Below are 26,321 nucleotides of genomic sequence, written 5' to 3' on the forward strand. Positions count from 1 at the left end.
GTGCTGTTACAGAGGCCAGTGAGATATCTCATGACACTTATTTCAGTAATATCATTCAGGGAGAAGGAACCATTTTTGCATACCTTTCCTCATGAAATCACCTGGGCAAACACACAACATTTGACATTAAGGGTTAAAGTGATGGATTGAAGGCAATTCCTGTGTAAACCTGTTGTTCAGATGCAGTGCAGAGTGTTGGTGAGGTATGTCTTTTGAACACACCCACATATTAAGAAAGAGAGAGAGAGAGAGAGAGACGGGGGGATTTTCACCATTTTCTGAAAACTATCATTTGTTCCATGTACCATTTGTCGCATTTCCTGCATCCAGAGAAGCTGAAACTGATCGCCGCCATGAAGAAGCTGGTAAGATGGCGCCGTGTGTACATTTAGAATGAGACTATTTCATTTGTTGAATTTTGAAGGTGATTTTGTAGTCATTTGTATGCAATGATTGGTTAGTGTACTTGAATTGTGCATCTAGTGTTAAAGGTGTAAAACGAGGAACAATATGTTCTTTGATGTTTTATGGTAAGAGTTAATTGTACCATAAACTCTTAGGGTAACATTCAGAACTTCAGACTGATCTCAATGAATTAGGAAACAGTAGGTTGACTTTTCTTGAGCTGAAATCGGTCCGTGTTCACCAAAATCGCTGCCCCCGGTGGCTGAAGCGGGAAGTGTTTTTGAATGAATGGGCACATGTAAGCTCTAGTTTCTGGGTGAAATGCCCACAGAGTGGTGCCAAAAGCGAGTTGTATTTGCTGTAAGTGAAGTAATACAGTGAAGAGTAATGCATATACCCAATCCCCAACATTTCTGGGCAATTTATACGTCGTAGGCTCCGCGTTGTGGCTAACACGTTGGTTTGTATTTATAGTTCTGCATTGGTGTGTCTGCGTCGTTCTCCGAGTACACAGCCATGTGCTAGTATATTGAAAGAAAATGACTTTGTTTCTTAAATAAATATATATTTCATAAAGAAACCAAAAGCAATGCAATTTGTGGATTCAAAAGTATTTATTAAATTATTGTAGCATTATAAACGAGTTCATCAAAGTATGTAAACATGTTGAGATTTAGATAAATAGTATTTATTATACATGTTGTCTGCAAATTAGGCAAATACCATGTCTCTCAGTTCGATTTCAGAGTGCTCCGGTACATACAAATAAGGCTGGGCATAGAAATGCATGTTCTCGTTGACTTCAAACTCTTCAGATATACAGGTGAAACTCGAAAAATTAGAATATCGTGCAAAAGTTCATTAATTTCAGTAATTCAACTTAAAAGGTGAAACTAATATATTATATAGACTCATTACAAGCAAAGTAAGATATTTCAAGCCTTTATTTGATATAATTTTGATGATTATGGCTTACAGCTTATGAAAACCCCAAATTCAGAATCTCAGAAAATTTGAATATTACATGAAATCAATAAAAAAAAAGGATTTTAAATACAGAAATGTCGGCCCTCTGAAAAGTATAATCATGCATATGTACTCAGTACTTGGTTTGGGCCCCTTTTGCATTAATTACTGCCTCAATGCGCGTGGCATGGATGCTATCAGCCTGTGGCACTGCTGAGGTGTTATGGAAGACCAAGATGCTTCAATAGCGGCCTTCAGCTCTTCTGCATTGTTTGGTCTCATGTCTCTCATCTTTCTCTTGGCAATGCCCCATAGATTCTCTATGGGGTTCAGGTCAGGCGAGTTTGCTGGCCAATCAAGCACAGTAATACCATGGTCATTGAACCAGGTTTTGGTACTTTTGGCAGTGTGGGCAGGTGCTAAGTCCTGCTGGAAAATGAAGTCAGCATCTCCATAAAGCTTGTCTGCTGAAGGAAGCATGAAGTGCTCTAAAATGTCCCGGTAGACGGCTGCGTTGACTCTGGACTTAATAAAGCACAGTGGACCAACACCAGCCGATGACATGGCTCCCCAAACCAACACAGACTGTGGAAACTTCACACTGGACTTCAAGCATCTTGGATTGTGTGCCTCTCCATTCTTCCTCCAGACTCTGGGACCTTGGTTTCCAAATGAGATGCAAAATTTGCTCTCATCAGAAAAGAGGACTTTGGACCACTGAGCAACAGACCAGTTCTTTTTTTCTTTAGCCCAGGTAAGACGTTTGACATTTGAAGCCCATGTCCAGGACCCGTCTGTGTGTGGTGGCTCTTGATGCAGTAACTCCAGCCTCAGTCCACTCCTTGTGAAGCTCCCCACACATTTGAATGGCCTTTTCCTGACAATCCTCTCCAGGCTACGGTCATCCCTGCTGCTTGTGCACCTTTTTCTTCCACACTTTTCCCTTCCACTTAACTTTCTATTAATGTGCTTTGATACAGCACTTTGAGAACATCCAACTTCTTTTGCAATTACCTTTTGAGGCTTTCCCTCCTTGTGGAGGGTGTCAATGATGGTTTTCTGCACAACTGTCAGGTCAGCAGTCTTCCCCATGATTGTGAATTCAACTGAACCAGACTGAGAGACCATTTAAAGGCTCAGGAACCCTTTGCAGGTGTTTAGCTGATTAGAGTGTGACACTTTGAGCTACAATACTGAACCTTTTCACAATATTCAAATTTTCTGAGATTCTGAATTTGGGGTTTTCATAAGCTGTAAGCCATAATCATCAAAATTATATCAAATAAAGGCTTGAAATATCTTACTTTGCTTGTAATGAGTCTATATAATATATTAGTTTCACCTTTTAAGTTGAATTACTGAAATTAATGAACTTTTGCACGATATTCTAATTTTTCGAGTTTCACCTGTATTTTGTAAGTTCTTTGTGTTCTTTGGTTTGTTTACAGCTGTGTTCTGTTGTTAATATCGCTGCTGGTCCGGTTAGAGCAAAACAAAGTAAGTTTTCGCTTGAACAGCCCATCTTGTGAGCGTGAACTGCTGCTCTCTTGCACTCTCATGAATGCGCACAGGACAGCAGTGGTCAAGGAAGATTTTCACTAAAATATAAAATCGATTTGGGTTTGTTTCTCACAAAACCCTATCTTATGCCACCAGAACAAGTCATGAATCACATTGAATAATTGATTAGACTTCTGAATTATACTTTTGCTGTTGGTCCTCCGTGTGACACCAAAACAGCACTGACCAGCTGAGGCATGGACTCAACAAGACCCTTAAAGGTGTCCTGTTGTATCTGGCACCAAGATATTAGCAGCAGATCCTTCAAGTCCTGTAAGTTGCAAGATGGAGCTGCCATGGATCGGACTTGTTGGTCCAGCACATCCCACAGATGCTCTATCGGATTGAGATAAGGGGAATTTGGAGGCCAGAGCAACACCTTGAACTCTTCATCATGTTCCTCCTCGGACCACTGTCACTAGGTACATGCCACTGCTGACCGGGAGCACCCCACAAGCCGTTCAGTTTCAGAGATGCTCTGACCTTATCGTCTGGCCATAACAATTTGGCCTTTGTCAAATTCACTCAAGCCTTTACTCCTGTCCATTTCTCCTGCAGGGATAAATAGGACAGGAAACTAGACTGACTGGAATAAACAAACACACAGGACTGGAGACAAGACAAACTGGCACTGGACAGCACACACGAGGAGACTAAAATAGGAAGAGAAATCAACAGGTTAACGAGACAGGACAGGTGTGACTAATAAAATAATAATGGACAAACAAGGAGGCGGGGTATGACGTAAGACAGATGTGTGAGCCGTGTGCTCTCACAAGACAACAAAACACCCGAATGGCACGAGCACACATCACCAAGACAATAAGGCAATATAAGCCAATGCCAACACCAAACAAAGCGATGCCACGCATTCCAACACTAAACAAACCCTGAGTGTATATCGCAAAGCAAACACCACACAATGCACGCAACATGCGACAAAAACAAAGCAGGACACCTGTGCAGGAGTTTGGCCACTCACACACCCGAAAACTCAGACCGAAGTGAACGAACCTCAGCACAACATGAAGACAGCTCGCGACATGGGCATGCAATGCAACGTTGACCAGACAAACTATTGACGCGAGTGCATGCTGCCAAGATGACACCCACGTTAATATCAGACAGACATGGAGCACGAGTGTCCGGATCCTGACACAGTCCGAAACCGAACCAGACAGGAAGTCAGGATCCAGACAACATAATCCAGACATGAAACAAGAAGGAACGAAGAGCGCACGGCAGGGAATACAACCGAAACCATGCGCTCACACAAAGGCATGAAACACAAGAGAGACATGGGACGATGATGCCATGGTCCAGTCAGACCAAAACTCAGACATTGTTATGTAGTAATTATACATACATAGTTGTTAAAAAGGTCTTCATTCACAGAACATGACATTCACACTGGATGATTAGGCAAAGTAATGTGTGATTTTAGTACTATAGGTACTCTCTCTAGAAGTGGCCGTCCAGCCAAGATGACTCAAAGGGCACACCGCAGAATGCTCAATGAGGTAAGAGAGAACCCTGGAGTGACAGATAAAGACTTGAAGGAACCATTGGAACAGGTTAAGATCTCTGTTCATGAGTCTACTGTACAGACAACATTAAACAGGAGTGGTGTTCATGGCAGGACATCACGAAGGAAGCCGCTGCTTTCCAACAATTTTGGGATGAGCACGCAGCACTACGTATGGTATAAAAAAGTGCAGCACGTTCCAACATGAAGACACCATAACAACGGTGGAGGGAGCATCATGATTTGAGATCACATTTTATGAGCAATTAATACAGAAAACCAGCTAATACTTCTTATTGCAATGTATCTGGGGGGGAAGGGTCCCAATGTCTCTTAAATTTTGTCTGAAGAGGGTTTACTGTCTTCGACTTTGAAAACTCCTGGATTAGAGTTTGCCAGATTAAGTGCTTTCTAGTGTTGTGTGCAGTATGCATCAGATGACTGTAGGCGTGCGTACAGGCGTGTCTAAAGCTGAATTAGACTGTGTGCGTGGACCAGCCAATGATGGGGTTGGAGCAAATCAAATCGCTTGCGGTCAGTGCACACTGAACCCCTCTCAGCTGAGCAACCGGCTGTTAATGTATTCTACATTCCCAGGTAATTATACAGGAGTCAAGAGCAAAACATGTTGTACAACGTGACGTACACTGCACACATAAGTCACATTTTTCTTTCAGACATTCGAAATCTAATTCCAGTTATTGCTTGTAACTGTGTTAAAGGGATAATTTACCCAACAAAAGAAAAATCTGCCATCATGTGCTCTCATGTTGATCCAGACCCATATAACTTTCTTCTGTTGAACACAAAGGTGAGTCAGAATTCAGTCACCATTCACTTACATTGTATGGGAAAACTATGCATGGTGACTGAGGCTGTCATTGAGACTGAGGCTAACACGAGCTACATTCAGGGGCGACTGAAAATGAGAGAGCTCACATCATCCGGTGTGAATGTGGTTTAATATCTAATTTTTCCCAATTGCAATGTAGAAGTAATGTTGAAGTAGGCAGAGTGGATTAAATTTGAGGATATTTCTTGGAAGGCTTCAACTAATAATACAGGCAGTATTCCTTAAACGTAGTCAGGTCACAGGCTTGGGTCAAAACACAGGTTAATCGGCCCACAGGCAGGCAGACAAATCCAAAACAGTAATCCAGAGACATAAATCCAATAAACGTAAGCAATGGTCATAACAATAGTCAGAAACAATGGCAGAGAAACAAACACTTGGTAAGGCAGATATCTGGCAATACTTCGCAATATGGGAGTGTGAATGCAAGGCTTATATACAGAGCAAACAGGAAGTGATGTGGCAGGAAACAGGAAGAGACAGAGTTTAGTATTCAGGTGAGGGCTCCCTCTCGTGGATGGGAGCCTGTTCAAATGCTACAGTAGAAATCATTTGTATATTTTATTTCTGTTTTTTGGCACAAGAATGAATTGACAATAGACGACAGCAATAACGATATTTTAATTATTATTTATTCATGCCTATTTATGCAATAATGCACTCAGAAAAATATTGTTTCAAAACAGACTTCCATCTAATTGAATTGAGTAATCTTTAACAAAATTTTATTAAAAAAATTTGAGTGTGAGTGTGAGTGTCTGTGTGTGTGTGAGTGTGAGTGTCTGTGTGTGTGTGAGTGTCTGTGTGTGTGTGAGTGTGAGTGTCTGTGTGTGTGTGAGTGTGAGTCTGTGTGAGTGTGAGTCTGTGTGTGTCTGTGTCTGTGTGAGTGTGAGTCTGTGTGTGTCTGTGTGAGTGTGAGTCTGTGTCTGTGTCTGAGTGTGAGTCTGTGTGAGTGTGAGTCTGTGTGTGTCTGTGTGAGTGTGAGTCTGTGTCTGTGTCTGAGTGTGTCTGTGTGAGTGTGAGTCTGTGTCTGTGTCTGAGTGTGTCTGTGTGAGTGTGTGTCTGTGTGAGTTTGAGTGTGAGTCTGTGTCTGAGTGTGTCTGTGTGAGTGTGTCTGTGTGAGTTTGAGTGAGTCTGTGTCTGTGTCTGAGTGTGTCTGTGTGAGTGTGATTGTGAGTCTGTGTGTGTGAGTGTGTGTGTGTGTGAGTGTGTATGTGTGTGAGTGAGTGTGAGTCTGTGTCTGAGTGTGTCTGTGTGAGTGTGAGTCTGTGTGTGTCTGTGTGAGTGTGAGTCTGTGTCTGTGTGAGTGTGAGTCTGTGTGTGTCTGTGTGAGTGTGTGTCTGTGTCTGAGTGTGTCTGTGTGAGTGTGTGTCTGTGTGAGTGTGAGTCTGTGTCTGAGTGTGTCTGTGTGAGTGTGATTGTGAGTCTGTGTCTGTGTGTGTGTGTGTGTGTGAGTGTGTGTGTGTGAGTGTGTGTGTGTGTGTGTGTGTGAGTGAGTGTGTGAGTGTGTGTGTGTGTGTGTGAGTGAGTGTGTGTGTGTGAGTCTGTGTCTGAGTGTGAGTGAGTGTGTGTCTGTGTGAGTAAGTGTGTGTCTGTGTCTGAGTGTGAGTCTGTGTCTGAGTCTGTGTGTGAGTGTTTGTCTGAGTCTGAGTCTGAGTCTGTATCTTAGTCTGTGTGAGTGTGAGTCTGAGTATGTGTCTGTGTGTGAGTCTGTGTCTGTGTGTGAGTCTGAGTCTGTGTCTGAGTCTGTCTGAGTCTGTCTGAGTCTGTGTCTGAGTCTGAGTGTGAGTCTGTGTGTGAGTCTGAGTCTGTGTGTGAGTCTGAGTCTGAGTGTGTGTCTGAGTCTGAGTGTGAGTCTGTGTCTGTGTGTGAGTCTGTGTCTGTGTGTGAGTCTGAGTCTGAGTGTGTGTCTGAGTCAGAGTGTGAGTCTGTGTGTGAGTCTGTGTCTGAGTCTGTGTGTGAGTCTGAGTGTGAGTCTGTGTCTGTGTGTGAGTCTGTGTCTGAGTGTGAGTCTGAGTCTGAGTCTGTGTGTGAGTCTGTGTGAGTGTGTGTCTGTGTGTGAGTGTGAGTCTATGTCTGTGTGAGTGTGTGTCTGTGTCTGTGTGAGTGTGTGTGAGTCTGTATGTGAGTGTGTGTCTGTGTCTGAGTCTGAGTCTGTGTGTGAGTCTGTGTCTGAGTGTGAGTCTGTGTCTGAGTCTGTGTGTGAGTCTGAGTGTGAGTCTGTGTGAGTGTGTGTCTGTGTGTGAGTGTGAGTCTGTGTGTGAGTGTGTGTCTGTGTCTGAGTCTGTGTGTGAGTCTGTATGTGAGTGTGTGTCTGTGTCTGAGTCTGTGTCTGAGTCTGTGTGTGAGTCTGAGTGTGAGTCTGTGTGTGAGTGTGAGTGTGTGTCTGAGTGTGAGTCTGTGTGTGAGTCTGAGTCTGAGTGTGAGTCTGTGTGTGAGTCTGAGTCTGTCTCTGTGACTCTGTGACTGTGTGAGTGGGTGTTTATGTTTTGCCCTGAGGATGTTTTAGAGTCTCACCCTGTAATTTATGTCTGTTTTTTTCGGCACTGTGGCTGATTTATTGATTGTATTTGACAGATAAAAAAACTGAATTGCTCTGTTTTTTGGTCTTTCCCATTAATTTTCAAAGGTCGGTCAATTTTGACAGTGGATACCAATATTGTCACTTTTTGTTCGTACAACTATTTAGACTTATCGAATCAGCCAATTTTTGGGGGGTATATTCAGATGGCAAATGGAGGAAAATTTACCAAGGGATAGGGACTGCTCAGATAAATTTAACTATTTTTATTAAATTAGGAAAGTGTATTTCTTTTAAAAATGACCGAATACCATATGACCGTTACTGACGTAAATATCTTAAAATAATCCTAGAAATGAATTGTAAACAATTATACATCCTTACTGAGCAGATTTGTCTTTCAAGTATCAACTTTGTCACGTTCAGTGTATTTTTGTCCTAGGCATGCCTGGTTTACTGCTTCACCCTCATTGAACATGAATCTCAAAGCATTATTACCAGGGTCCTTTGTTTTTTGTTTTTTTTGCAAGACTGGGAGGGGTTTTGAGGTCAAATGCTCATCCTATCTGTTAGTTTCTGCATAACGCATGGCAAATATCCCCCCACAGTATGTTTCATGCTCACTTGAGCATACGGCCTAGTGAAGGGGCAGGGCCAGCGGGGGGCATGCAGGGCAGCACAACACAGCACAAGCAAGGTGATTGTGTTTCGTTATCTTTCATATGCTTTTGTCTGAACATCTAGAGCACCTCTATCTGGATCCTGACAGCTGTTTCATTGAGGACACACTGTATAGATCACATTCATGTAAGTAACATGAAATCTGTATGAGTGTGTGTGTGTGTGTGTGTGTGTGTGTGTGTGTGTGTGTGTTGTGCAGTTGACCTTTTATTCCGTGACCTACTTATTTGTTATGTTGAGTTGTATCTGGGTGCTTGAGTAGAGATTATCTTCATGAGATGAGCTGATTTCAATTCTGAATAGGGATCTAGTGGGATAAATTCATTCTATTTGTGAATGTGATTATTTTAGTTAGTTTAGTCGCATTAAAGATGATGTCATTTATACACAGGGATCCCATAGTCATGGAAAACCTGGAATAATCAGGGAATTCTAAAGCTGTCATGTACAGGCCTGCATGGAAAAGTCGTGGAAATATCGTTTGAAAATTTGTAGCATAATTTAAATTCGTCCCCCGTTTATTTAAAAACAAAAAGGAAAAATTGCCAATGGTGGTCAGTCTGTAAACCCTAAAATACACAGTTTTTCTCAATTATAGCCACAAAATGTAAACATTATATGTGTTAACATGATTGAATTAAATATTGAATCAGCTAAGATATTACTCGGTGAGCACATTCGCTATCAGGGATCAATAACGATTGAGAAAAGGTACTCTTTGGGAATTCATTGGTCAAACGTTTTGACTTCGTTCATTGGTCCATTCGTCTGCTTTGTCACATGATGTAAACATGAATGATCTATTGACACTGACACACCGTTAACTTAAATATGGTAAATAGCACTTTCTAAAATTGATTTTTCCATTTTAACACAGACACTTTATTTCAAAAATAACTTCCCTTTGATGTATAATTCAGCCATACTAAATTAATACTAAATGCATTTCTATGGAACACAGTAGCTGAATAGCTGTAGCACATGAAACTGAAGTATCCTTTTTTGTAACCAATACAGTACATTTATTTGGATATTTATCCCCTTTTCTCCCCAATTTGTAATGTCCAATTCCCACTAGTTATTAGGTCCTCGTGGTGGCGCGGTTACTCGCCTCAATCCGGGTGGTGGAGGACGAGTCTCAGTTGCCTCCGCTTCTGACACCGTCAATCGGCGCATCTGATCACGTGACTCGTTGTGCATGACACCGCGGAGACTCACAGCATGTGGAGGCTCATGCTACTCTCCACGATCCACACACAACTCACCACACGCCCCATTGAGAGAACCACTAATCACCACCACGAGGAGGTTACCCCATGTGACTCTACCCTCCCTAGCAACCGGGCCAATTTGGTTGCTAAGGAGACCTGACTGGAGTCACTCAGCACGTCCTGGATTCGCCCCCACAGTACGTTAAAAGTTCTGACGCAGAATGAATTTGTTCTTTTTTGACACAATAAAAGTCATTAGAGGACAACCATAAAATCTTTTGCATTACAAAGAGTATTTATTTGTTTATTTATGTATTTTATCTATGCTATCAAAATGGTCACTCATTTAGTTTTGTTGTTGTTTTGGGCTATGCCAAACTAATCTTAAATAAAAATACAATTATTGGGTAGAAAAGTGTGAATACCATTCATAACAGGTTTAATACAAGTTCAGCTCAATCGGCAGCATTTGTAGCATAATGTTAATTAATTTTGACTCGTTCCTTCTTTTCTTTTAAAAAAGCACAAATGTGTGTTCCAGTGAGACACTTACAATGGAAGTCAATGGGGCCAATTTTTTGGAGGGTTTAAAGTCAGAAATGTGACGTTTAAAATTTTATAAAAGCACTTACATTAATCCGTCTGTTAAAACAGAGCTTTGAAGTTTAGTCAGGTCTTTGAGTACCTGCACAGTTAAAAGAGAAAGTTTGCCTTAAACGTCAGTTCGCTCAATGCTTAAATCACTATGGACTAGTTGGTGGTTGATGTTCAACAACCAATTATTTGGAGCTTTTTTGTTTCTTTACATTTCCTGTTGCTCACACAATGCTGTCTTATGACTTCTAAACACTTGCATTATAGTGCATGACTCATTTTAACGTTTGCATTACATAATCAACTACATTTATAAGTTTGTTCGAGTGTGATTAAATTGTGCGGCTCGACTGTTGTGATGTAAAGGAGCGGGATACGAGTCCTGAAGAGCACATGAGTCCACATGTGAACCCAAAGTGTCATACAAGCACCACAAATGACATTAATTGTGTTTTTCATCTCACATTTGCTTTTTATGACACGCTAATGGACCTACCCTAAACCTTAAACCTAAACCTATCGATTAGGTTTAGGTTTAAGGTTTAGGGTAGGTCCATTAGCGATGATGAAATGTTAGTGATAATACTGTTACTGTAGATGATAAATGTTGCAGTATGGCTTTGTGTCTTTGTGAACTGAAACATTCTTCTGTCACATCCAGTTGCCTTGTGTCAGGACATCAATTTAACACCAATTGCTTTTGTCCCAGTTTTCTCAAAAAGATGAGAAGGCAGTGAATGCCAGGAGTAAAAATGCCATTCTCAAATGCCAAGATGTGCGGCAGACTGTCCACCGAACACAATGGCAACAACAGACATGAAAATCATGCAGTGATATTTAAGGAATAGTTCACTCGGAAAATACCATTTTAAACTGTCATTTACATACCCTTGTGCCAATTGAAACACGCAAGACACTCTTTCTTCAGTGAACACCAAAGTAAATCTTACACTGTAAGTAAATGTTGCAGAAAAAGTACTTTCTACATTAAACCAGTTAAAACCAGCTCGGTAAGGTCTGGTCAGGAACCAGTCATCAAGCCACTAGAGCTCAGGGCACGGTGGAGGGTTCCACTCAAGACCGACGCTCATGGTAGCCTGGGCAAGCATGGCCGCCAGCTCCGCTTCGGCCTCAGACTGGGAGACCACACCCGAAGGTGGGAACCCAGTCGAGTCCTCCACATCCGACTGGATCAACTCGCTCTCCGATATTGCGATCGAGAGCTCATCCTGCCCTCGAGCCCTGAATGAGACATCAAACTCATCCAGGGACGAGCCACCTGTCTCAACCCAGAACTCGACCGGGGCAAACGAGTGTACTGGGGAATGGGAGGTCTGTGGGGGATTACCTGGCGGAACTACTAGCTAACCGACGAGACCTCATACCCGTAGGTAGAAGGACCGAGATGGGGAGCGGCTGGTGTGGCTTTCCTTTTGAAGAAGGAAAGCCGCAACAGCAACGTTACCATGGTCATGTTCTCGCTGTGAGAGCATGAGCCATCTACGAACGCTGTCTCAGCGTGGCTGCGGCCCGTACAGGTGAGACAGCGATCGTGGCCGTCAGTGGTGGAGAGGTAGCGACCGCAACCAGGAACTATACACAGACGGCAAGGCATATTTAAAAAGATGCTCTCCGTCAATGCCATTCTTTTAGAGGAAAATTCTCTTTTAGAATATACTCTCTCTTTTTTGCTGTTGAAGCACCCAGGGGTGTTCTCTGCACTTTATCGTGCACAAGGGTACAAGGAGTAACCACTGAAAAGCACCATAAATCCAACAGCATAAACTCTCGAGGTGAATCAACTCTGCTCGGCTCTGAAGAAAAAATGAGTTGTTGCGAGCCAGCTCCTTATACACCCATATATCCGGGGGAGTGGCATAATAATTCCACTCGCCAATTCCCATTTGCCATTTCTCAATGATCAGAGGTGTTTGGGGCTCCAAGAGCGACCCCTAGTGTCTCTAAATTGACACAACGTTGAGTGAGTGACAGATAGGGAATGCAGTGAGTTACACAAATAGGCTGGTTGTATTCTACATTTAAAGAGCTTTCCAACAACATATGACACGTGGCTATTTCATCAGTTTGATGTTTTTACTGATTACAATATTTAGAGTGTAATTTGTTTATTTTAATAAATTATCAAAACTAAACACTTCTAATTTGTCTGCAAATTTCAAAGCACTTGTTCAGTTTTGGTCATAATGTCTTCATGAATTGTAAAGTAGAGCTTCTAATCTTTCAAACGAAACCTATTATGTGTTGGTCAAGACTGTAGTTATTAGTATGTACAACTATACAAGCTATCATATGGAATGTCGTGGCTTGTTTTAAATTAGTCTGAAGTGAATACACCCTTGAATGAATAACATGCAACTGAGGGCTGTGAACAAGAGCTGTCAGGTCCTTCTAACCAGTTTTTAATGCTTTTGTCGTAATCAGTGAGTGTCTATGACCGCAGATGCCGTCTCCAGGACCCCTTTCTGTTTTGAGTGGCAGACTCACTGGACAAGGAGGGGGATATTTACCTCCAATGTATCCAGGAACAGAATTAATGAGTCCAGGCAAAGACAAAAGCTCAGAGCATGAGAAAGGGGACGTGTGGATTGGGATCTTGCTTCCTTACAAGGAAGATTTCCCAACAGCACTGCAAGGAAAATGTCTAATTTAGCATCTTATTCTGAGTGATATTCTGGAAGAAAGTGGCAGTTTACTTGCATCTCAGAATGTGGAAAGTTGGTAAGAACATTTGTCCTTATGTTGCTTTCCATATAACGGCTTTAATCTGGGTTTTTTTTTGGTAGTGAAATTGATTATGATAAATCATGAGACTCTTAGCCTGAGAAGCTGCTGAAAACTCAAACCAAAAAATTTACTTTGTCTTATTTTTTTGATTTGACATTATATATCATTATAAATTTTGTGTTGATACCACTAAGCAATCAAAATTTAAAACTAAAAAATGTATATAAAATAATTGCATTACAAATATAATTGATCATAGTGTCCAAAAACATCTCCAAACAAATAAAAGATAGTAATTGTACATAAGAACTAATTACACATGCAAACACAACAATGACTAAAGGTTTGCATAGCATGCAGACATGATTTTAGTCATGAGATTTCACAGAATGAGTTTCATTCTGTGACATTTGAGTCATCATTGAGTCATATTGTGTTCTTGGCACCATCTAGTGGTGGCCATATGTATTAGACTGCACGATCCTCTCTGCCCATATTTGGATGACTTCCACCTCTGGTTGCAGCGATCTAAATCCTAATACTATTGGATTAGCATTCCATGACGCCGGACAACGTACTACATCATTTCCGACTGAGTCGTCTGATCCAGGAAAGCTAACGTGTTTTTAACCAGATAGCACATTACGTATTGTGCTTCATGTGGGTTATCTAATGATCTATACATCCGATTATCTTGTGTGTGGACTCGTTTGAAAGATAATCACCTTCTCTAAGTAATGATATGTTATATATTATGTTCCGTTGATTTTTATTGTTATAAGTGAAAACGCGGCATATAAGCAACACCAACATAATTGTCAAAGACATATATTTAGCTGTTACTCACTATATTTTTGTCTGTGAGTAAAAAAAATAGGCCAGTTGTATTTTACTCTTCATGAGCTTTCCAACAACATATGACACATGACTAATTGATCAGTTTGATGTTTTTACTGATTGCAATAATATGTACAATGCAAAATTATTAATAAGTTATCAAGCAATGTAGCACTGAATTAAGCCATTGTGGCAGGGCAGAGGGCGGGGCCGGGTCGTGATTTTATACACCCGGTCCTTTATCAGGCTAATCAAGCCTCCGAGAGGGATAAAGGCCGACTGTGGAGGATTGTGCGGGAGAGAGAGATCGTTAACGGACATGTCCGTCATGTGTGTGTTTGTGTCTTCTGTTTAAGTTTATTATTAAAGTATTATTTGTATTGACAAGCCGGTTCTCGCCTCCTCCTTTCCATTGAACTACTTTACACTGGTGCCGAAATCCGGGAAGGAGGAGGGATGCGCCGTAGTAGAGTTCTCGCCACTACTGTCCACCCCAACGGAGCAGCCGCGGCCATCTGCCGGGGGACGAGGAGCCCGGCCGCCTGGAAGTGGACGATGGGGAGAAGGGGCTCCTAACCGACCTCCTGGAGCGGTCAGGGCCGCTGCCAGGGGCGGAGGAGTCCCCTACCAGCCGCTGAAGCGCGGCGGGGTCTGAGACCACCAACCGTGAGCGGGCAGGGGCTCGCTGCCGACAGCCTGGAGCGGGAGAACCGCTGCCAGGGGCGGGGTTGCCCCTCCGCCAGGGGCTGGAGGACTGCCTCCGATCCTCCCAGAGTGGCGCGGCTATCGTCCATTAGAGGGTGGAGGAGTGGCCGAGGAACAAGCTACGGCGTATCAGAGAACTGGGGAGTAAGAGTTTTTTTTTTTTTATCTCTCTATCCTGTTAATTTGTAATCAAATTAGCCAATAAATATGACAAGGTTTTATACTTTAGGATTGATACATTATGATGCATTGGAAAGATAACAAACAATCATAAATAAAATGTACTTCTAAGCTAGAGCATTCATTTTTACATGTTTGAATTTACTTTATATTCCCAAGTTCATGCTTTAACTAATTCAATGCAGAAAGTACTTCATCTCTTCTGCTAGATTTACTTCAGCACTAAATCAGTTTTTCAGAGATGCATTGCATGTTTACTGGGAAATATATCACACATGGCTAGGGATAAATAATAAGACTCATTTACTTTGGTTTGAACTTTGCCTCAAATTCACAAACCGCAGATATTTATGATCTCATCTTTACTTGGAATCAATGTCAATACTCTTGGCAGTTCCAGCCCTTAAAACAGCCTCACAGACAGTCTGCTGACCATTCCTGTGATGGGCTTCCACTGCAGTTTTCTGACCTCAAGTATGTTGTTAGTTAGTTGTTTTCACTGTTAAAGCCACCTCTGCTCACTGAGACTTTGGTTTTTGTTTCTGTGACTTGGCTAAAGGTTGTCGGACAGAATTAGAGACTCAAAGTATGCCAGAGTGAGGCTTGGAAAAAAATGCACGATCCGGGCAGAGATCCCAACCTGGAGTTACTGCTCATATGTGGAAAAATGATTATCAGAATCCATATCAGATGTTTGTTGGTATTGATCGCACTCATTCCTGGTAGTGTGCTGCCTGCAAGAGCTGCTGAATTAATTAAATAAACCTCAATAACTAACTTGGAAAACAAGTTACTGTTAAACGCATTTGGCTGCAGGGACCTGAAATTCCTGCATTCTTCTATTTGACCACAGACTTGGAAAAGAGCAGCAGTGATATTGCACCAGTGAACCCAAATGTATTTCCATTGCACATAACTGGTCTGACTAATATCTGCAATGTTTTTTCTTCTTCGTTTAATAGAAAACAGAATAAACATTTGTTTGTTACAAAGTAAACCATTGTTTCAGATTTCATGTTGATTTTGGGGAATGTAGCATTAAGTCTTAATCCGCATCACCTGTGTTGTAGATGACTACCTGACTCGCCGTCTGTTTATATTTCATACGGGTAGCAGGTTTACACATTACGAATGTACAATCTTTCTATTACAGACAAAATAATGATGACTCATCTTGCATTTAGGGTTGTATACACATTTTGGTTCAACCAAATGCACTCTATATTGTTAATAGCAAGAAGCAAATTATGGTTCAGCACTGGGATGTTAAAAAAAATAACGTGATTTTTTTTAAAATAGGAAATGTTTCAACACAGGAAAGAAAACTGCACTTGTCTAGACTTTTATTTTATTTTTTATATTCTATTTTTAAAATATTTATTTTTATTTTCAATTTATTTTAAAAATATTTATTTTATTATTTTATTTTAAAAATATTTATTTTATTGTTTTTATTTTAGGATTTTATTTTAAAAACATTTATTTTATGATTTTATTTTTATTTTATGATTTTATTTTCATTTTATTTAAAAATTATTTATTTTATTGTTTTTATTTTATTAATTTTATTTTATATATTTATTGATTTATTTATTTTATATTTTATTTTATTAACACACATGCCAGTCCAAACTCTTATGTAATGCTGTTATTTTTCCCCCTCTCTGGAAAAAGAGAATATTTCAAGAATGTCCACACAGTCATTTTTCTGCAGATTGTTGGTGAATGCAATTTTAGTTTTTTTGGTTTTTCATTCTTTAAAAAATGTCTCCTTTGGTGTATCTCAGGGTTGAAAAAAATAGCATAGACGTCTGCAATGACCAGACGGTGAACTGTCCCTTTAAATATGTTAATTAAGCAAAATCGCTTGAAGCGCTGAGTGATGTGATTGGTTGTTAGTCCTTCCCTGTTTGTCCTGATTGGTTGGTTTGGTGGTCAGTCAGCAGCCCACAACCGTTAGTACCACATTTTCTTTTCACGAGGGGAAAAGTGAATCACAAACTGCGTCTCACTGATAGAAAACGGGTGAAATTAAACTCTGAAACTGAGATAAACAAGCTGTTCTTTTCTACAAACGGTTCTTTGACGGACTGAAACTAGACGCTCTTGACAGAGACGCTTTCACGATGTTGCAGGTATGAAATGTTCTGCATTCCATCACCTGTTTAAAGGCACAATGGGCCATTTTTTATGTTTTTTTGTTGCTCAAATGCGACTTCTACTTTTCAATGCTACTTTGAGTTTATGTAACACCCGCATTAGTCATATATTTATTTATTTTTCTTGTCGTTGATTTATATGATTTAAACAGGAGTTTGAGGAGCTGGTATTGCAACTGCAGCACATGTGGATGACTGTAAAAGTAATATACCAGTCATAGTGAGAGAAGAAAGATTCTTGTGTCATTAGGTTTTACTTCCATAGTTGTTGCCAATGCATGGTTAGGACACTTTTTAGTGGTCATATGATGAATGGAGTGTCTCAGTTGTGTGGCTAAAGTTTATTTGAGGACGTTTATATGTTCCAATAACTCCCACTAGATGTCGCTGTTACAGTCATTCCTATTCATTGTACTGCATAAATAATTAAAACTAGAGAATGCTGTAAATGTGAGTGCCAGCAGAGTTTTCTGGACGGGTTTCCTCTGCGTTGGTCTTTTTAATGCCAAACTTTGTTTTGTGCCTCTATGGAAATATAGCTGACAGTCTATTTCAGTGAAGAAAACACAGACCTTTGCTGCTGAAAGCTCCTGCCAAACCAAAGGGAGTGTATGGCATGTCCATTTTTAATCAAGATGACACGTAGGAAACTGGGTTCTTTTCTGGAATAAATATATCTAAACATCCTCAAAACAATACTATACTTGAGAAGCATAATGAGATAAGATATTTAGTCACAATAACAAATAACAATTTGCCAACGGGGTAAGAAAAATAAACTTGCTTCCCTGTTGAATATTTTTTTTTTCTTTCCCCATGACAAAATATCATGTAATTATGATTTTCAATTAGGCCTAAATGTATGCTGTTTTAATTCTTTTTATTTTTTTTTACTAGAAAATAAGTAAAAAACGAAACCCCCCTCCATTGTACGAGTTGGTATCACCCAACTAGACGGCGATGTCACGTGGTACCTGTTACTTTTCTCAGCGATGTCACGTGGTACCTGTTACTTTTCTCAGCTATGTCACGTGGTACCTGTTACTTTTCTCAGCGATGTCACGTGGTACCTGTTACTTTTCTCAGCTATGTCACGTGGTACCTGTTACTTTTCTCAGCTATGTCACGTGGTACCTGTTACTTTTCTCAGCGATGTCACGTGGTACCTGTTACTTTTCTCAGCTATGTCACGTGGTACCTGTTACTTTTCTCAGCTATGTCACGTGGTACCTGTTACTTTTCTCAGCGATGTCACGTGGTACCTGTTACTTTTCTCAGCTATGTCACGTGGTACCTGTTACTTTTCTCAGCTATGTCACGTGGTACCTGTTACTTTTCTCAGCTATGTCACGTGGTACCTGTTACTTTTCTCAGCTATGTCACGTGGTACCTGTTACTTTTCTCAGCTATGTCACGTGGTACCCGTTACTTTTCTCAGCTATGTCACGTGGTACCTGTTACTTTTCTCAGCTATGTCACGTGGTACCTGTTACTTTTCTCAGCGATGTCACGTGGTACCCGTTACTTTTCTCAGCGATGTCACGTGGTACCTGTTACTTTTCTCAGCGATGTCACGTGGTACCTGTTACTTTTCTCAGCAATGTCACGTGGTACCTGTTACTTTTCTCAGCGCTGGCCAGGATGCATGAACTCGCAGTCATTTATTATTACTGGATGAAGAATTTTAAAAATGCTTTTATAGGTAACAATGAAGCTGATTTTCATTCACAGGTATAAATCCTTGCAATTATCAGTTTTTGTTAAAAATAACTATCCAGTGAAAATGTCTCCAAATGGATTATAAAGTGCTCTTAGATTTAAATGCGGCTGAATGGAGGATTCGGTGTTCAAGCGTCAAGCGCCCCCTGCAGGAAGAAAAAACCCAAGACAGTCTGTGGCTGACAACGTGCAATTCGGCCTGTAGATCTGAAACCCACACAACTTTCGTATGAATTTAGAAAACTTGAAATACATCACGAGTCGTATGTGGAGTCAGTGAAGATGTTAAATGCGTCCGTAGTAACGATCAGTTGTTTTTCATGGTTGGCATATAAGAATTGTCATTTTCTGAAAGGGTAAATTTTTTTATGAAACATTAAACCTAATGCTTTTTCTAAATGGATAATGGTTAATTTAACCGTAACAGCAAAATGCTTTATTTACACGTGGCAAAAATATAATATATAATGTATAAAATAGTTTTGCGTAAGATTTTGGAAGCCTAAATAGGAAAACTCCTGCACCTGTGTGGATACTGGAGGTGTTGCTATGGTTACTGACGGTGGCCGCGCGGTGCTTTAATGACCGCGGACTGAACGTGAACTTTCAATTCATGTGAAACTGAACCTATTACAGACAATTTCGATCTACCATCAAAAAAGTGTCAAATCAGCTGTTTGGGATGGGACAGTTTCACTCGGGACCTTCAGGACAAAAATGTCCCCATTGAAACCCATTAAAACGCCGATATTTGATCCCAGTGCCATTAAAGCATAAAATCATGAATTCTGTGATATTCAGCTTTTATTCCGGATTCCTGGCTTCAAAATGTACATTTTTTAATATTGTCCACCAGATGGCGCCATTTCCCTCATGTTTATTCTATGGAGCAAATACAAGCTTTTCCCCTATTCTCTGTTTACTGTATTATAGAGACCTGCAGGACAACTGAATACATGATGCAGATACAAGTGTGTGTGTGTGTGTGAGTGAGTGTTGGTATGGATATCCGCATGTGTTTTGTATGTGTGTATTGTGAAATGTGTGTGTGTGTGTGTGTTTAAAAAACAACAGTGTAATTATGTAAACAAACTGGTTAAAATCCTGAAAATGAATGAATATTTGGTAGTTATGATCAGGACTGATGTTGGTTAAAATCATTAACTCTTTGAAAGTGTAAAATAATATTAATATATAATGGGGTTATATATTTTGACAGCACACGGCGCATTTGCATGCAGATACTATCAGTGTGTAAACTGTGAAAAGTTGCGTCTTAAATCATCCTCTTAAGTTAAAGCATTGCTTCTGTACAAATTCACATCATTCAACAATAAAAGTCCATTTTATTCACGATCTGACTTGAAATTGCCCGCTGTAAGCAATGCATATGCATATTATTAGGCATATGCTGTTGGAAGAGACTTCAGAGAACAAAATATAGCAACGTTCTTACACTGAAAAGAAGAACAGATTACTGAGGGGAATAATAGAAATATCTTTCTGGTGAGATCTTGTTACTGGCTATCTGTCTCCAGAGAATGCCCAGCCTGTGCTATTGTACAAGAGCAGCAGATTGTAAATGTGGGGTGGGATGCAGGAATCTGCCAGTAATCACTGGGATGTGTCCTCTCTGGGATTTGGAGGATCAGATCCAGTTTAATCAGCTGTCTGCGGTCAGCGTCCCCAAATCACACCATGAGAGTAAAGTCTGGATTGTTTGGTACAAAGCCTGACATAGGGTGGTCTTTTACATAATTTAAGTGAGGTCATCTAAGTGAAAATGACTGTCAGTGCATGTATTGCGTCTCCAACATAATTTCTTGTGAATAATAATAATAATAATAATAATAATAATAATAATAATAATAATGAAAAACCTCATATGGTGAAATGTGTAAGGGATCATATTTAGTCAGTCTGTTGTTATGGCAAAATAAATTCACTGTGATGATTGTCTGACTGCTCATTATCCAGCTTATTACAAGACTACTCGCCGAATTCCTCTCAAGGTTTTTTGTTTTCCTTCACTAACTATTAAAGGAGCTTTAGCTAGCTCACTGGGGGCTTTAAGACTTTAAGGCATGATTTTCTATAAAGCTGATTTTCTCAAAGCAATCTGCTGATGAATGCAGTGCTGTTGTTTTAGTTACTTTATTATGGAGCTCTGCTGTATGTTGCTAATGTCAGACACTGTTGTGTCACTTAAGATTTAAAATACATTAATGTATCCATGAATAAGGACCTCGGACCCTCTAGGGCAGGAGAGATGGAGCCGGGACCCCCGTTACATATTGTATAAAACTGTAAAAACGTATATATGTATATGTTTGCACTGCAAAGCTATTGAAATAATCATTAAATGCTCCCCTGCTGAAAAGACTAGCTAAAACCAGCACAAGCTTGTTGGCTGGTTTTAGTTGGTCCCCCAGCCTGGTCATAGCTGGTCAGGCTGGATTTAAAGAAGTTTTGATCCCTTTTTTTAGCTGGTTAGGCTGGTCATTCTGTTCTTAGGTAGTCAGGCTGGTCAGGGTGGTCTTAGGTAGTCAGGCTGGTCTTAGCTGGTCAGGATGGTCTTAGCTGGTCAATGTGGTCTTAGCTGGTCAGGCTGGTTTTAAAGGGGTTTGGATCCCTTTTTTGGCTGGTCATGCTGATCTTAGTCAGTCTGGTCAGGGTGGTCTTAGTTGAACAGGCTGGTCATGCTGATCTTAGCTAGTCATGCTGGTGAGGGTGGTTTTAAATGTTCAGGCTGGTCTTAGCTGGTCAGGCTGGTCATGCAGATCTTAGCTAAATTGGCTAGTAAGGGTGGTATTAGCTGGTCAGGATGGTCTTAGATGGTCAGGCTGGTCATGCTGGTCTTAGTTAGTCAGGCTGGTCATGCTGGTCTTAGCTGGTCAGAATGGTCTTAGTTGGTCAGGGTGGTCTTAGCTGGTCAGGGTGGTCTTGGCTGGTCAGGGTGGTCTTGGCTGGTCAGGCTGGTCATGCTGATCTTAGCTAGTCAGGCTGGTCAGGGTGGCCTTATTTGGTCAGGCTGGTCTTAGCTGGTCAGGGTGGTCTTGGCTGGTCAGGCTGGTCATGCTGATCTTAGCTAGTCAGGCTGGTCAGGGTGGTCTTAGTTGGTCAGGCTGGTCTTAGCTGGTCAGGGTGGTCTTGGCTGGTCAGGCTGGTCATGCTGATCTTAGCTAGTCAGGCTGGTCAGGGTGGCCTTAGTTGGTCAGGCTGGTCTTAGCTGGTCAGGGTGGTCTTGGCTGGTCAGGCTGGTCATGCTGATCTTAGCTAGTCAGGCTGGTCAGGGTGGCCTTAGCTGGTCAGGATGGTCTTAGCTGGTCAGGGTGGTCTTAGTTGGTCAGGCTGGTCTTAGCTGGTCAGGAAAGTCTTAGCTGATCAGGGTGGTCTTAGTTGGTCAGGCTGGTCTTAGCTGATCAGGGTGGTCTTAGTTGGTCAGGCTGGTCTTAGCTGGTCAGGGTGGTCTTGGCTGGTCATGCTGATCTTAGCTAGTCAGGCTGGTCAGGGTGGTCTTAGCTGGTCAGGCTGGTCTTAACTGGTTAGGATAGTCTTAGCTGGTCAGGGTGGTCTCTGCTGGTCAGGGTGGTCATGCTGATCTTATCTAGTCAAGGTGGTCTTAGTTGGTCAGGATGGTCTTAGTGATTCTCCCAGCCTGACCTGCTAAAAAGTGTTCAAACCCCCCTCTGAAACCAGCTAACTGACCATCCTGGCTAGTCAGGCGACCAGCTAAAACCAGCCAACCAGCTTAAGCTGGTTTTAGCTGGTCTTTTTCAGCAAGTATGTATAGTAGGGGTCTGCAACATTTTTGACATGAAGTGACTTTTAAATTCCTCTGTAGATCCCTACAGAGAGAGAAAAAGACAGACAGACCCTGTCCATGCAGAATAAAACAACTATTATAAGGTTACTAAAATGGAGTCTTCATCTCATGTGAGTGGTCGATTTCATACATACATTTTAAATTTGAGTACAAATTTGTAATGAGGAAAACAATGACTGCGTGCAATTTTAATAATGTTGATTTGAGAGTCACCAACGTGTGTGTGTGGAACGTAATGGACCATGTATGCCAGCTTGATAATCTCAGCGGTGACTATTTATTTACGTGGGAAGTGTGTGTCCCTCATTGAGCAGCTGGTGATGAGCGCTGGTCGTGTGAAGGGTTTGTCCGGGCTGCGTGCTTCTGCTGACTAGCGCTGTTTAGTCACACTAAGATTTGGCATGCAGCTATGAAGGACTTCAACATGTCGATAATTCATACTCCTGTCTCTCGCTGTCGCTTGCGTGCAAGTGAGTGATTATTACAAATGCCACCAATGGTGGGTCAAACAATAATTTGCAGACCCCTTGCGGGACAACCGCGGACCTCCTGGGAGTCGTGGACCTCCTGTTGACGACCCTTGCTCTAGGGGGGTCCGGTGGCATGCCAATCCCCCCAACCCCCCCATGAGGACAAATGTTGTACATTTAAAAGTTAAATACATCAATCTGGAGCACTTTGAGAGCTAAATTAAGAGGCTAAGACCATCAAACTCACACACCAATGACGGCAGAGCTGCCATGCAAGGCGCTAGCCTGCCATTGGGAGCAACTTGGGGTTCAGTGTCACGCCCAAGGAAACTTTGGCATGTGGAGTCATGCGGGCCGGTAATCGAACCACTAACCCTGCGATTAGCGGCCAACATGATCTACCACCTGAGCCACAGCCGCCTGCAATCTGCTCCTCATATGCTAAAAATAGTTACGTTGTCCGAGCCGCTGGTAATAACGTTAGATAACTGGTTTGTGTGAGCATGGGTGCAGGGGAGTGAGAGATGCTTTGCCGAAGCAATGGCGCAAAACACAACATTAGAGATCTTTTATGTTATTATGAGAAGTGCACGAATATTTTCGGTTCATTATGAAACTGTGGTGGGACAAATTAGACAGTGGCGAGCCAGTTCCTGGATGGGACACCTCCTGGGGAAAACTATGACTGAGGTATTTGGGAGGCCAGCAGGGGGTGCTCACACTGTGGTCTGTGTGGGTCCTAACACCCTAGTATAGTGACAGGGACACTATACTGTAAAAAGTCACCATCCTTCACATGAGAGTTAAACTAAGGTTCTGACTCTGTGGTCATTTAAAAATCCCAGGGCACTTCTCATAAAGAGTAGGGGTGTAACACTGGTGTCCTGGTCAAATTCCCCCGATTGGCCCTTATCTATCATGGCCTCCTAATAATCCCCATCTAAAAATAGGCTCTCTCTCACCCGGTGTGTGGCGAGTGTACTGGCGCACTATGGCTGCCGTTGCATCATCCAGGTGGATGCTTCAGACTGGTGGTGGGTGAAGAGAGTCCCTGTTCACTGTGGAAAGCACTTTGAGTGTCAGAAAATCGCTATATTAATGTAACGTTCATTCATTCAAAAAATAATTTCGACTTGCAAAAATCTGTTACAGTGAGACACTTACAACGGAAGTCAATGGGGGCGATCCGTAAATGTTAAAATACTCACTTTCTATAGTATACACGCAAGACCAGGGACTAAAAAAAACATGTTTTTCGTTTCCCGGCAGCATCAAATTTTTATTAATGCATCATATCTAACAATAATTCAGTGAAGACTCGGAAACAACCGAGAAAAGTACTCTTTACATCTAATAATGTTTTCCTTGTGTCTGAATTAGCCATGCATGTACAGTTGTTAAAAAGGTCGTCATTCACAGAATATGACATCCACAACGGACCATTATGCAAAGCAGCTTCCTTCAGGTTCAAAGCACATGTTTCATTTTTTTGGGCTAACATGAAGTGGTGTAGTTCCTAAAATATACTGACCAGCTAAGACCACCCTGACCAACTAAGACCAGGCTTACCATCTAAGACCACCCTGACCAACTAAGACCACCCTGACCAACTAAGACCAGCCTTACATCTAAGACCAGCCTTGCCATCTAAGACCACCCTGACCAACTATGACCTGCCTGACCAGCTATGACCAGCCTGACCATCTAAGACCAGCCTGACCAACTATGACCTGCCTGACCAGCTATGACCTGCCTGACCATCTAAGACCAGCCTTGCCAGCTCAGACCACCCTGACCATCTAAGACCATCCTGACCAACTAAGACCAGGCTTACCATCTAAGACCACCCTGACCAACTAAGACCAGCCTTACATCTAAGACCAGCCTTGACATCTAAGACCAGCCTTGCCATCTATGACCTGCCTGACCAGCTATGACCAGCCTGACCATCTAAGACCAGCCTGACCAACTATGACCTGCCTGACCAGCTATGACCAGCCTGACCATCTAAGACCAGCCTGACCAACTATGACCTGCCTGATCAGCTATGACCTGCCTGACCAGCTATGACCACCCTGACCAACTATGACCAGCCTGACCATCTAAGACCAGCCTGACCATCTAAGACCACCCTGACCAACTAAGACCACCCTGACCATCTAAGACCAGCCTTGCCAGCTCAGACCACCCTGACCATCTAAGACCATCCTGACCAACTATGACCAGCCTTACATCTAAGACTAGCCTTGACATCTAAGACCAGCCTTGACATCTAAGACCAGCCTTGCCATCTAAGACCACTCTGACCAACTATGACCAGCCTTGCCAGCTCAGACCACCCTGACCATCTAAGACCATCCTGACCAACTATGACCAGCCTTACATCTAAGACTAGCCTGACCATCTAAGGCAAGCCTTGACATCTATGACCAGCTCAGACAGCCTGATCAGCTCAGACCATCATGACCAGCCTGACCAACTGTTTTTAGTCTCTGCACAAGACATTATCATTATGCATGTAAACATGATTTTAGTGTGATAAAATCACATACTAACCATTTCTGTGTGAAGTTATAGCCAATTTTATAACATCGTTGCTATGGCTACATATCACTGTAAACCCTAAAACAAATGTAAAAATGTTGAATTAAACATAACAGCTCAAATGTTTAATGAAAAATGAATGAACAAAGTGCTTTTTATAAAATTACAAGCTTCACATTTCTGACTTTAAACCCTCCAAAAATTGACCCCATTGACTTCCATTGCAAGTGTCTCACTGGAACACACATTTGTGCTTTATTAAATGAAAAGGAGTGACGAGTTGAAATGATTTATTGTGGGAATCAACTTTGTGCCACAAATGCTGTCGATTGAGCTCAACTTGTAATGAATCCGGAATATTCCTTTAACCAGCTAAATGTGTTTTAATCTCGTTTTGAATCTCTCTCACTCTTGCAGTGTTTGTTCTGATCGATACAGTGAAAATAAACAAATTTGTTTGCTTAATTTGTACCCAGCTGAATGTACTTAAACCAGCTGGTCTTAGGTAGTTCACGCTGGTCCTCAGCTGATTGGCGAGCTAGTCCCCTCAACTAAAAATTGGCCAAACCACATCCAAAACCAACCTGGGAAACCATCTAACCAGTTTAGGCTGGTTTTAGCTGTTATTTTTCTTTTCCGCAGGGCATCCATCACTCTCCTCGCTCTAATATCATGTGCAAGCAATGCAAGTCTTTTTTCGATTAAGTTCTGTATGAATGGCAGATGAAGTCACATGTAAATATTTATTCCCAGTCAAATGGGCCAATAAGAACGGAACGCAAAGCTGCACTTCACACGAATCCCATCTGCTATTTTGGGC

General features: G+C 41.7%; 1 protein-coding gene across 3 annotated transcripts in view; it reads left to right on the forward strand.

Annotated features, from left to right (window-relative positions):
* Nucleotides 1–228: 228 nt before the first annotated feature.
* Nucleotides 229–26,321, forward strand: part of LOC127655363 (E3 ubiquitin-protein ligase Midline-1-like) — a 54,767-nt gene continuing 28,674 nt past the window's right edge. Inside the window, exon 1 of one of the 3 annotated variants that reach the window (XM_052143137.1) lies at nt 229–365. The gene's annotated coding sequence lies outside the window, so the exon portion shown is untranslated. Of the gene's footprint in view, nt 366–16,772; nt 16,919–26,321 lie in introns of those variants that run through there. The other 2 variants (XM_052143135.1, XM_052143136.1) reach the window with 2 other exon arrangements.

The sequence above is a fragment of the Xyrauchen texanus genome, chromosome 14 (genome assembly GCF_025860055.1).
Source record: "Xyrauchen texanus isolate HMW12.3.18 chromosome 14, RBS_HiC_50CHRs, whole genome shotgun sequence".
NCBI classification, from domain to species: domain Eukaryota; kingdom Metazoa; phylum Chordata; class Actinopteri; order Cypriniformes; family Catostomidae; genus Xyrauchen; species Xyrauchen texanus.